Source organism: Heptranchias perlo, unplaced genomic scaffold, assembly GCF_035084215.1.
Source record: "Heptranchias perlo isolate sHepPer1 unplaced genomic scaffold, sHepPer1.hap1 HAP1_SCAFFOLD_47, whole genome shotgun sequence".
NCBI lineage: Eukaryota > Metazoa > Chordata > Chondrichthyes > Hexanchiformes > Hexanchidae > Heptranchias > Heptranchias perlo.
Window position 1 is genome coordinate 143,853 of NW_027139484.1, and position 10,826 is coordinate 154,678.

General features: G+C 42.2%; 1 non-coding gene across 1 annotated transcript; it reads left to right on the forward strand.

The window, feature by feature from the left end:
• The first annotated feature begins 3,553 nt into the window (after positions 1 to 3,553).
• trnag-ucc (transfer RNA glycine (anticodon UCC)) lies at positions 3,554 to 3,625 on the forward strand. Its single transcript has one exon. It is a non-coding gene; the product is annotated as a tRNA-Gly (tRNA).
• The last annotated feature ends 7,201 nt before the right edge of the window (positions 3,626 to 10,826 follow it).

A 10,826-nucleotide genomic window follows, 5' to 3' on the forward strand; every position in this document is an offset into this window, starting at 1 on the left:
CTTTACCCAGTAAACTATCAGTGAATCAGCACAGTCCAGGGATCAGGGTCTTTACCCAGTAAACTATCAGAGAATCAGCACAGACCAGGGATCAGGGCCTTTACCCAGTAAACTATCAGAGAATCAGCACAGACCAGGGATCAGGGCCTTTACCCAGTAAACTATCAGTGAATCAGCACAGACCAGGGATCAGGGCCTTTACCCAGTAAACTATCAGAGAATCAGCACAGACCGGGGATCAGGGCCTTTACCCAGTAAACTATCAGAGAATCAGCACAGACCGCGGATCAGGGCCTTTACCCAGTAAACTATCAGTGAATCAGCACAGACCGGGGATCAGGGCCTTTACCCAATAAACTATCAGAGAATCAGCACAGACCAGGGATCAGGGACTTTATCCAGTAAACTTTCAGTGAATCAGCACAGACCAGGGATCAGGGCCTTTACCCAGTAAACTATCAGAGAATCAGCACAGAACAGGGATCAGGGCCTTTACCCAGTAAACTATCAGTGAATCAGCACAGACCAGGGATCAGGGCCTTTACCCAGTAAACTATCAGTGAATCAGCATAGACCAGGGATCAGGGCCTTTACCCAGTAAACTATCAGTGAATCAGCACAGACCAGGGATCAGGGCCTTTACCCAGTAAGCTATCAGAGAATCAGCACAGACCGGGGATCAGGGCCTTTACCCAGTAAACTATCAGAGAATCAGCACAGACCAGGGATCAGGGCCTTTACCCAGTAAACTATCAGTGAATCAGCACAGACCAGGGATCAGGGCCTTTACCCAGTAAACTATCAGAGAATCAGCACAGACCAGGGATCAGGGCCTTTACCCAGTAAACTATCAGAGAATCAGCACAGACCGGGGATCAGGGCCTTTACCCAGTAAACTATCAGTGAATCAGCACAGACCAGGGATCAGGGCCTTTACCCAGTAAACTATCAGTGAATCAGCACAGACCAGGGATCAGGGCCTTCACCCAGTAAACTATCAGTGAATCAGCACAGACCAGGGATCAGGGCCTTTACCCAGTAAACTATCAGAGAATCAGCACAGACCAGGCATCAGGGCCTTTACCCAGTAAACTATCAGTGAATCAGCACAGACCAGGGATCAGGGCCTTTACCCAGTAAACTATCAGAGAATCAGCACAGACCGGGGATCAGGGCCTTTACCCAGTAAACTATCAGTGAATCAGCACAGACCAGGCATCAGGGCCTTTACCCAGTAAACTATCAGTGAATCAGCACAGACCAGGGATCAGGGCCTTTACCCAGTAAACTATCAGAGAATCAGCACAGACCGGGGATCAGGGCCTTTACCCAGTAAACTATCAGAGAATCAGCACAGACCAGGGATCAGGGCCTTTACCCAGTAAACTATCAGTGAATCAGCACAGCACAGGGATCATGGCCTTTACCCAGTGAACTATCAGTGAATCAGCACAAATCAGGGATCAGGGCCTTTACCCAGTAAACTGTCAGTGAATCAGCACAGACCAGGGATCAGGGCCTTTACCCCTTAAATGTCCCTCTGTTATTTGCCTCAGATACAACCTCGTAGTTGCAAGTTCCACATTCCAACCACTCTCTGGGTAAAGCAATTTCTCCTGAATTCCCTATTTATTTTTATTACCTGAAGTTTTGGACTCCCCACAAGTGGAAACATTTTCTCTCCATCTATCCTAACAAACCATATCATTATCTTAAAAACCTCGATCAGATCAACCCTCAGCCTTCTCTTTTCGAGTGAAACGAGACTCAGTCTGTTCAGTCTTTCCTGATAACAATATCCTCTCATTTCTGGTATCATCCTTGTGAATCTTGTTTGCACCTTCTCCAATGCCCCTATGTCTATAATATGGAGAAGAGACCTGTTCGCAGTATTCCAAGTCTGGTCTAAACAAGGTTATATACAAGTTTAACATGACTTCTTTGCTTTTCAACTCTATCCCTCTAGAAATGAATCCTAGTGTTTGATTTGTCTTTTTATGACCTGATTAACCTGGGTCGCTACTTTTAGTAATTTGTGTATCTGTACCACTAGATCCCTTTGCTCCTCTATCCCGTTTAGACTCTTATTATCCAAGCAGTGTGTGACCTCCTGATTCTTCATTCTGCAAGTTTATTAATGCCCTCTTGCATTCTGATGCTTTCTTCCTTTGTATTAACTGAATCCCCCAATTTGGTGTCGTCCACAAATTTTGGAATTGTACTTCCGATTCCCGAATCCAAATCGTTAATGTAAATTGTGAAGAACAGTGGTCCCAGCAACTGGAACTCCACTTCCCACCTTTTGCCAGTCTGAGTAGCGACTCTTCACCTCTATTCTCGGCTTTCAGTTTTGTAGCCAACTTGCTATCCATTCTGCCACCTGATCCTGACTCCACGTGCTCTGAACTTAGCCATGAGTCTACAATGTGGTACATTATAGAAGGCCTTCGGAAAATCCAAATATATCACATCTACTGCATTAAACTTGTCGACACTTTCTGTTCCTTCTTCAAAGATTTCAATAAGGTTGGTCCTGTCCTTTGGGTTATCAGATTAAGCCTTGGCCAGTTTACTTGCTCTTGAAGCTCACAATGCTGGTTTTCTTCGGCAGCAGCACGGCCTGGATATCAGACAACACCCTGAGCGATGGTCACCCGTCCCAGCAGCTTGTTGAGCTCCTCGTCGTTGCGGATGGCCAGCTGCAGGTGTCTGGGGATGATGCGGGTCTTCTTGTTTGTCCCAGGCCGCTTTGATGGGCAGCTCGAGGATTTCAGCCGTCAGATACTCGATGCACAGCAGCCAGATAGACCGGGGCTCCGGCACCCACACGTTCAGCATTGTTCCCCTTTCGCAGGAGCCTGTGAACACGGGTAACAGGGAACTGCAGTCCGCCCCGGGATGAGCGAGACTTGGCCTTCGACAGAGCTTTACCGGCGGTTTTTCCTCTTCCAGACATTTCCACAATCTCACAAACACTCTCACAAAGAATGAAGAAATCCTCCCGCACTCGCCCTTCTTATACCTTCTGGAGGAGTACAGTGGGGGCACTTGTGATGGGTCTCTCTCAGAGTGTTCACACTGCCCGCTCACCCTCACTGATATTCTATCTTTGATCTGCTGTAATATTGTCCTTTAGTAATATTGCTGCTCCTCCTCCTTTCCCTATTTCCCTGTCCTTTCTAAGGATCTTATAGACTTGAATATTAAGCTGCCATTCCTGCCCAGTTGGTAGTCAGGTCTCTGTAATGATTTAATTTAATTATTTAACTTTACTCAAAGGCTGATGTGAGCTGTGGTAAAATGTATTTCCAGCTGGTCAAGTATTGCAGGTATCGACTGTCTCTTCAGTCCGATATCAGGTGAAGAATTACTGGCTGGTGTGGAATTTCCATTGATTGGGGGTTGGTGAAATCTACTGGGCGGAAACAGGAACTGCAACAGAGCGAGAAAGGATCCGTCAGAAACCAGTGAAAATGAAGAACAAAATCCAACAGCCTGCAGTGTCTGTTCAGGATCTGATGTTTGGGAACTATTTTAATGTTGATTATTTTCAGCGATGGTGGTATAGTGGTGAGCATAGCTGCCTTCCAAGCAGTTGACCCGGGTTCGATTCCCGGCCATCGCAATTAAGTGTTCTTATTAGTTTATTTCCATCAGAAACTCTTAAGTTTACAATCGAATTTGATGCAGTTCAGTTGGAAATTGTTTCCAAGACAGAATCGAGTGTAATTGCAGTAAAATGTTATCAACCTTCATTTATTTTCCCTATCGAAGGAAAAGAGGAAAAACATGCTGGAAATACTGATTTGCCAAGGGTCGAATGAGAGTGAGGAAGGGAAATGATATGTTAGCCTTTTTTGGAAGGGTGTTGGAATATCAGAGTGAGGAGGTCTTGCTGCAATTGTAGTATGAGGAAATATTGTGCAAAATTGGACAATATTGGTTGGAGTTTAGAAGAATGAGAGTTGATCGCATTGAAATGTATAAAATTCTTAGACGGCTTGGCAGTGTGGATGCTGAGAGTCTGATTCCCCTGGCGGGAGAGTCAAGAACGAGAGCTCATACTCTCAAGATAAGGGGTCGGCCATTTCGGACCAACATGAGGAAACATTTCTTCACTCGAAGGATTGTGAATCTTTGGAATTCTCTACAACCCAGAGGGCTGTGGATGCTCAGTCGTTGAGTTATATTCAAAGCTGAGATCGATAGATTTTAAGAGAGCAACATGCATGATAAAAGTGAGAGCACCATGCATTATAAAAGTGAGAGCACCATGCATTGTTATCAGTGAGAGCACCATGCATTTAAAAAAGTGAGAGCACCATGCATGACAAACAGTGAGAGCAGCATTGATTATGAACAGTGAGACCAATATGCATTTTAAACAGTTAGAGCACCGTGCATTATAAACAGTGAGAGCACCGTGCATTATAAACAATGAGAGCAACGTGCATTATAAACAGTGAGAGCACCATGCATTATAAACAGTGAGAGCACCATGCATTATAAACAGTGAGAGCAACATACATTATAAACAGTGAGAGCACCATGCATTATAACCAGTGAGAGCACCATGCATTATAATCAGTGAGAGCAGCATTGATTATGAACAGTGAGACCAATATGCATTATAAACAGTGAGAGCACCATGCATTATAAACAGTAAGAGCACCATGCATTATAAACAGTGAGAGAACCATGCATTATACACAGAGAGATACCAAGCATTATATACAGTGAGAGCACGATGCATTATAAACAGTGAAAGCACCATGCATGATAAACAGTGAGCGCACCATGCATTATAAACAGTGAGAGCACGATGCATTATATACAGTGAGTGCACCGTGCATTACAAGCAGTGAGAGCACCATGCACATTAAACAGTGAGAGCACCATGCATTATAAACTGTCAGAACACCATGCATTATAAACAGTAGGAGCACAATGCATTATAAACAGTGAGAGCACCATGCATTATAAACAGTGAGAGCACTGTGCATTATAAGCAGTGAGAGCAACATGCATGATAAACAGTGAGAGCACAATGCATTGAATGCAGTGAGAGCAACATGCATGATAAACAGTGAGAGCAACGTGTATTATAAACAGTGAGAGCACCATGCATTAGAAACAGTGAGAGCAACGTGCATTATAAACAGTGAGAGCACCATGCATTATAAACAGTGAGAGCACCATGCATTATATACAGTGAGTGCACCATGCCTTATAAGCAGTGAGAGCACTATGCACATTAAACAGTGAGAGCACCATGCATTATAAACAGTGAGATACCAAGCATTATAGACAGTGAGAGCACGATGCATTTTAAACAGTGAGAGGACCATGCATTTCAACCAGTGAGAGCACCATGCATTATAAACAGTGAGAGCGCCATGCATTATAAACAGTGAGAGCGCCATGCATTATAAACAGTGAGAGCGCCATGCATTATAAACAGTGAGAGCGCCATGCATTATAAGCAGTGAGAGCACCATGAATTTTAAACAGTGAGAGGACCATGCATTATCAACAGTGAGAGACCAATGCATTTTAAACAGTGAGAGCACCATGCATTACAAACAGTGAGAGGAGCATTGATTATGAACAGTGAGACCAATATGCATTATAAACAGTGAGAGCACCTTGCATTAGAAACAGTGGGAGCACCATGCTTTATAAAGAGTGAGAGCAACATGCATTATAAACATTGAGAGCACCATGCATTGTAAGCAGTGAGAACACCATGCATTTAAAACAGTGTGAGCACCATGCATTATAAAGAGTGAGAGCCCCATGCATTTTAAACAGTGAGAGCACCGTGCATTTTAAACAGTGAGAGCACCGTGCATTATAAAAAGTGAGAGCACCGTGCATTTTAAACAGTGAGAGCACCTTGTATTTTAAACTGTGAGTGCACCTTGTATTTTAAACTGTGAGTGCACCTTGTATTTTGAACTGTGAGAGCACCGTGCATTTTAAACAGTGCACCTTGTATTTTAAACTGTGAGAGCACCATGCATTATAAATTGTGAGAGCACCATGCATTAAAAACAGTGAGAGCACCATGCATTGTAAACAGTGAGATACCAAGCATTATATACAGTGAGAGCACCATGCATTTTAAACAATGAGAGCACACTGCATGACAAACTGTGGGAGCACCATGCTTTATAAGCAGTGAGAGCACCATGCATTATAAACCGTGAGAGCACCATGCATTTAAAACAGTGAGAGCACCATGCATTTTAAACAGTGAGAGCACCATGCATTATGGGCAGAGAGAGCACCATGCATTTTAAACAGTGAGAGCACCGTGCATTATAAACAGTGAGAGCACCGTGCATTTAAAACAGTGAGAGCACCGTGCATTTTAAACGGTGAGAGCACCTTGTATTTTAAACAGTGAGAGCAACGTGCATTATGAACAGTGAGAGCACCGTGCATTTAAAACAGTGAGAGCACCGAGCATTTTAAACAGCAATTGCACCTTGTATTTTGAACAGTGAGAGCACCGTGCATTTTAAACAGTGAGAGCACCGTGCATTTTAAACAGTGAGAGCACCGTGCATTTTAAACAGTGAGAGCACCTTGTATTTTAAACCGTGAGTGCACCTTGTATTTTAAACTGTGAGAGCACCGTGCATTTTAAACAGTGAGAGCACAGTGCATTTTAAACAGTGAGTGCACCTTGTATTTTAAACTGGAGAGCACCGTGCATTTTAAACTGTGAGAGCACCGTGCATTTTTAACAGTGAGAGCACCGTGCATTTTAAACAATGAGAGCACCGTGCATTTTAAACAATGAGAGCACCGTTCATTATAAACATTGAGTGCACCGTGCATTTTAAACAGTGAGAGCACCTTGTATTTTAAACTGTGAGAGCACCTTCTATTTTAAACTGTGAGAGCACCGTGCATTTTAAACAAGGAGTGCACCGTGCATTATAAACAGTGAGAGCACCATGCATTATAAACAGTGAGAGCACCATGCATTATAAACAGTGAGAGCAACATACATTATAAACAGTGAGAGCACCATGCATTATAACCAGTGAGAGCACCATGCATTATAATCAGTGAGAGCAGCATTGATTATGAACAGTGAGACCAATATGCATTATAAACAGTGAGAGCACCATGCATTATAAACAGTAAGAGCACCATGCATTATAAACAGTGAGAGAATCATGCATTATACACAGAGAGATACCAAGCATTATATACAGTGAGAGCACGATGCATTATAAACAGTGAAAGCACCATGCATGATAAACAGTGAGCGCACCATGCATTATAAACAGTGAGAGCACGATGCATTATATACAGTGAGTGCAACGTGCATTACAAGCAGTGAGAGCACCATGCACATTAAACAGTGAGAGCACCATGCATTATAAACTGTCAGAACACCATGCATTATAAACAGTGAGAGCACCGTGCATTTTAAACAGTGAGAGCACCGTGCATTTTAAACAGTGAGAGCACCGTGCATTTTAAACAATGAGAGCACCGTGCATTTTAAACAATGAGAGCACCGTGCATTTTAAACAGTGAGAGCACCGTACATTTTAAACAGTGAGAGCACCGTTCATTATAAACAATGAGTGCACCGTGCATTTTAAACAGTGAGAGCACCGTGCATTTTAAACAGTGAGAGCAACGTGCATTTTTATCAGTAAGTGCACCGTGCATTTTAAACAGTGAGAGCACCTTGTATTTTAAACAGTGAGAGCACCTTGTATTTCAAACTGTGAGTGCACCGTGCATTTTAAACAGTGAGAGCAACGTGCATTTTTATCAGTAAGTGCACCGTGCATTTTAAACAGTGAGAGCACCTTGTATTTTAAACAGTGAGAGCAACGTGCATTTTAAACTGTGAGAGCACCATGCATTTTAAACAGTGAGAGCACCGTGCATTTTAAACAGTGAGAGCACCGTGCATTTTAAACAGTGAGAGCACCGTGCATTTTAAACAATGAGAGCACCGTGCATTTTAAACAATGAGAGCACCATACATTTTAAACAGTGAGAGCACCGTGCATTTTAAACAGTGAGAGCACCTTGTATTTTAAACTGTGAGTGCACCGTGCATTTTAAACTGTGAGTGCACCTTGTATTTTGAACTGTGACAGCACCGTGCATTTTAAACAGTGAGGGCACCATGCATTTTGAACAGTGAGAGCACCGTGCATTTTAAACAGTGAGAGCACCGTGCATTTTAAACAGTGAGAGCACCGTGCATTTTAAACAGTGAGAGCACCGTGCATTTTAAACAATGAGAGCACCGTGCATTTTAAACAGTGAGAGCAACGTGCATTTTTATCAGTAAGTGCACCGTGCATTTTAAACAGTGAGAGCACCTTGTATTTTAAACTGTGAGTGCACCGTTCATTTTAAACAGTGAGAGCACCTTGTATTTTAAACTGTGAGAGCACCTTGTATTTTAAACAGTGAGAGCACCGTTCATTATAAACATTAATGCACCGTGCATTTTAAACAGTGAGAGCACCTTGTATTTTAAACTGTGAGAGCACCGTGCATTTTGAACAATGAGAGCACCATACATTTTAAACAGTGAGAGCACCGTGCATTTTAAACAGTGAGAGCACCGTGCATTTTAAACAGTGAGAGAACCGTGCATTTTAAACAGTGAGAGCACCGTGCATTTTAAACAGTGAGAGCACCGTGCATTTTAAACAGTGAGAGCAACGTGCATTTTTATCAGTAAGTGCACCGTGCATTTTAAACAGTGAGAGCACCTTGTATTTTAAACTGTGAGTGCACCGTTCATTTTAAACAGTGAGAGCACCTTGTATTTCAAACTGTGAGAGCACCTTGTATTTCAAACAGTGAGAGCACCTTGTATTTTAAACAGTGAGAGCACCGTTCATTATAAACATTAATGCACCGTGCATTTTAAACAATGAGAGCACCGTGCATTTTAAACAGTGAGAGCACCGTGCATTTTAAACAATGAGAGCACCGTGCATTTTAAACAGTGAGAGCAACGTGCATTTTTATCAGTAAGTGCACCGTGCATTTTAAACAGTGAGAGCACCTTGTATTTTAAACTGTGAGTGCACCGTTCATTTTAAACAGTGAGAGCACCTTGTATTTTAAACTGTGAGAGCACCTTGTATTTTAAACTGTGAGAGCACCTTGTATTTTAAACAGTGAGAGCACCGTTCATTATAAACATTAATGCACCGTGCATTTTAAACAGTGAGAGCACCTTGTATTTTAAACTGTGAGAGCACCGTGCATTTTAAACTGTGAGAGCACCTTGTATTTTAAACAGTGAGAGCACCGTTCATTGTAAACATTGAGTGCACCGTGCATTTTAAACAGTGAGAGCACCTTGTATTTTAAACTGTGAGTGCACCTTGTATTTTAAACAGTGAGAGCACCGTGCATTTTAAACAGTGAGAGCAACGTGCATTTTTATCAGTAAATGCACCGTGCATTTTAAACAGTGAGAGCACCTTGTATTTTAAACAGTGAGAGCACATTGTATTTCAAACTGTGAGTGCACCGTGCATTTTAAACTGTGAGTGCACCTTGTATTTTGAACTGTGAGAGCACCGTGCATTTTAAACAGTGAGAGCACCATGCATTTTAAACAGTGAGAGCACCGTGCATTTTAAACAGTGAGAGCACCGTGCATTTTAAACAGTGAGAGCACCGTGCATTTTAAACAGTGAGAGCACCGTGCATTTTAAACAATGAGAGCACCGTGCATTTTAAACAGTGAGAGCAACGTGCATTTTTATCAGTAAGTGCACCGTGCATTTTAAACAGTGAGAGCACCTTGTATTTTAAACTGTGAGTGCACCGTTCATTTTAAACAGTGAGAGCACCTTGTATTTTAAACTGTGAGAGCACCTTGTATTTTAAACTGTGAGAGCACCTTGTATTTTAAACAGTGAGAGCACCGTTTTTTATAAACATTAATGCACCGTGCATTTTAAACAGTGAGAGCACCTTGTATTTTAAACTGTGAGAGCACCGTGCATTTTAAACTGTGAGAGCACCTTGTATTTTAAACTGTGAGTGCACCGTGCATTTTAAACAGTGAGAGCACCTTGTATTTTAAACTGTGAGTGCACCGTTCATTTTAAACAGTGAGAGCACCTTGTATTTTAAACAGTGAGAGCACCTTGTATTTTAAACTGTGAGAGCACCTTGTATTTTAAACAGTGAGAGCACCGTTCATTGTAAACATTGAGTGCACCGTGCATTTTAAACAGTGAGAGCACCTTGTATTTTAAACTGTGAGTGCACCTTGTATTTTAAACAGTGAGAGCACCGTGCATTTTAAACAGTGAGAGCAACGTGCATTTTTATCAGTAAATGCACCGTGCATTTTAAACAGTGAGAGCACCTTGTATTTTAAACAGTGAGAGCACATTGTATTTCAAACTGTGAGTGCACCGTGCATTTTAAACTGTGAGTGCACCTTGTATTTCAAACAGTGAGAGCACCTTGTATTTTAAACTGTGAGAGCACCTTGTATTTCAAACAGTGAGAGCACCTTGTATTTTAAAGAGTGAGAGCACCGTTCATTATAAACATTAATGCACCGTCCATTTTAAACAGTGAGAGCACCTTGTATTTTAAACTGTGAGAGCACCGTGCATTTTAAACAATGAGAGCACCATACATTTTAAACAGTGAGAGCACCGTGCATTTTAAACAGTGAGAGCACAGTGCATTTTAAACAATGAGAGCACCGTGCATTTTAAACAGTGAGAGCACCGTGCATTTTAAACAGTGAGAGCACCGTACATTTTAAACAGTGAGAGCACCGTTCATTATAAACAATG